This window comes from Rattus norvegicus, chromosome X (genome assembly GCF_036323735.1).
Source record: "Rattus norvegicus strain BN/NHsdMcwi chromosome X, GRCr8, whole genome shotgun sequence".
Classification (NCBI taxonomy): domain Eukaryota; kingdom Metazoa; phylum Chordata; class Mammalia; order Rodentia; family Muridae; genus Rattus; species Rattus norvegicus.
Window position 1 is genome coordinate 149326349 of NC_086039.1, and position 2931 is coordinate 149329279.

The 2931-nt window shown below is 37.4% G+C and overlaps 1 non-coding gene across 1 annotated transcript; it reads left to right on the top strand.

Moving 5' to 3' along the window:
- The first annotated feature begins 1141 nt into the window (after positions 1-1141).
- Positions 1142-1223, top strand: Trnaa-agc56 (transfer RNA alanine (anticodon AGC) 56). Its single transcript has one exon. It is a non-coding gene; the product is annotated as a tRNA-Ala (tRNA).
- Positions 1224-2931: the final 1708 nt, after the last annotated feature.

The following is a 2931-nucleotide window of genomic DNA, read 5'->3' on the forward strand; positions in this document are numbered from 1 at the left end:
GTTGAACATTTCTTTAGGTGTTTCTCAGCCATTCAGCATTCCTCAGCTGTGAATTCTTTGTTTAGTTTTGAACCCCACTTTTAATAGGGTTATTTGTCTCCCTGCAGTCTAACTTCTTGAGTTCTTTGTATATTTTGGATATAAGACCTCTGTCTGTTGTAGGATTGGTAAAGATCTTTTCCAAATCTGTTGGTTGCCGTTTTGTCCTAACCACAGTGTCCTTTGCCTTACAGAAGCTTTGCAGTTTTATGAGATCCCATTTGTTGATTCTTGATTTTATAGCATAGGCCACTAGTGTTTTGTTCAGGAAATTTTCTCCAGTGTTCATGTGTTCGAGATGCTACCCTACCTTTTCTTCTATTAGTTTGAGTGTATCTGGTTTGATGCGGAGGTCCTTGATCCCCTTGGACTTAAGCTTTGTACAGGGTGATAAGCATGGATCAATTTGCATTCTTCTACATGTTGACCTCCAGTTAAACCAGCACCATTTTTCTGAAAATGCTATCTTTTTTCCATTGGATGGTTTTGGCTACTTTGTCAAAAATCAAGTGCCCATACGTGTGTGGTTCATTTCTGGGTCTTCAATTCTGTTCCACTGGTCTATCTGTCTGTCTCTGTACCAATGCCATGCAGTTTTTATCACTATTGCTCTGTAGTACTGTTTGAATTCAGGGATAGTGATTCCCCCTGAAGTCCTTTTATTGTTGAGGATAATTTTAGTTATCCTGGGCTTTTTGTTATTCCACATGAATTTGCAAATTGTTCTGTCTAACACTTTGAAGAATTGGATTGGTATTTTGATGGGGATTGCATTGAATCTGTAGATCGCTTTTGGTATAATGGCCATTTTTACTATATTAATCCTGCCAATCCATGAGCATGAGAGATCTTTCCATCTTCTGAGGTCTTCTTCAATTTCTTTCTTCAGAGTCTTGAAGTTCTTATTGTACAGATCTTTTACTTGCTTGGTTAAAGTCACACCGAGGTACTTTATATTGTTTGGGTCTATTATGAAGGGTGTCATTTCTCTAATTTCTTTCTCGGCTTGTTTCTCTTTTGTGTAGAGGAAGGCTACTGATTTATTTGAGTTAATTTTATACCCATCCACATTGCTGAAGTTGTTTATCAGCTTTAGTAGTTCTCTGGTGGTTGGGAATTTAGCTCAGTGGTAGAGCGTTTGCCTAGCAAGCAAAAGGCCCTGGGTTCGGTCCCCAGCTCCGAAAAAAAAAAAAAGTAGTTCTCTGGTGGAACTTTTGGGATCACTTAAATATACTATCATATCATCAGCAAATAGTGATATTTTGACTTCTTCTTTTCCAATCTGTATCCCCTTGATTTCCTTTTGTTGTCTGATTGCTCTGGCTAGAACTTCAAGAACTATATTGAATAAGTAGGGAGAGAGTGGGCAGCCTTGTTTAGTCCCTGATTTTAGTGGGATTGCTTTAAATTTCTCTCCATTTATTTTAATGTTAGCAACTGGTTTGCTGTATATGGCTTTTACTATGTTTAGGTAAGGGCCTTGAATTCCTATTCTTTCCAGAACTTTTATCATGAAGGGGTTTTGAATTTTGTCAAATGCTTTCTCGGCATCTAATGAAATGATCATGTGGTTTTGTTCTTTCAGTTTGTTTATATAATGGATCACACTGATGGTTTTCCATATATTAAACAATCCCTACATGCCTGGGATGAAGCCTACTTGATCATAGTGGATGATTGTTTTGATGTGCTCTTGGATTCAGTTTGCCAGAATTTTATTGAGTATTTTTGCGTCGATATTCATAAGGGAAATTGGTCTGAAGTTCTCTTTCTTTGTTGGGTCTTTGTGTGGTTTAGGTATAAGAGTAATTGTAGCTTCATAGAAGGAATTCGGTAGTGCTCCATCTGTTTCAATTTTGTGAAATAGTTTGAATAGTATTGGTATGATGTCTTCTATGAAGGTCTGATAGAATTCTGCACTAAACCCATCTGGATCTGGGCTCTTTTTGGTTGGGAGACCTTTAATGGCTGCTTCTATTTCCTTAGGAGTTATGGGGTTGTTTAACTGGTTTATCTGTTCCTGATTTAACTTCGGTACCGTGGTATCTGTCTTGGAAATTGTCCATTTCCTGCAGATTTTCAAGTTTTGTTGAATATAGGCTTTTATAGTAAGATCTGATGATTTTTTGAATTTCCTCTGAGTCTGTAGTTATGTCTCCCTTTTCATTTCTGATTTTGTTAATTTGGACACACTCTCTGTGTCCTCTCGTTAGTCTGACTAAGGGTTTATCTATCTTGTTGATTTTCTCAAAGAACCCACTTTTGGTTCTGTTGATTCTTTCTATGGTCCTTTTTGTTTCTACTTGGCTGATTTCAGCTCTGAGTTGATTATTTCCTGCCTTCTACTCCTCCTGGTTGTATTTGCTTCTTTTTGTTCTAGAGCTTTTAGGTGTGCTGTCAAGATGGTGACATATGCTCTCTCCTGTTTCTTTCTGCATTCACTCAGAGCTATGAGTTTTCCTCTTAGCACAGCTTTCATTGTGTCCCATAAGTTTGGGTATGTTGTACCTTCATTTTCATTAAATTCTAAGAAGTCTTTAATTTCTTTCTTTATTTCTTCCTTGACCAGGTTATCGTTTAGTAGAGCATTGTTCAACTTCCACGTATATGTGGGCGTTCTTCCCTTATTTTTATTGAAGACCAGCTTTAGGCCGTGGTGGTCTGATAGCACACATGGGATTATTTCTATCTTTCTGTACTTGTTGAGGCCCGGTTTTTGACCAATTATATGGTCAATTTTGAAGAGATTACCATGAGGAGCTGAGTAGAATGTATATCCTTTTCTTTAGGATAGAATGTTCTATAAATATCTGTTAAGTCCATTTGGTTCATGACTTCTCTTAGTCTGTCTACGTCTCCGTTTAAATTCGGTTTCCATGATCTGCATGACTT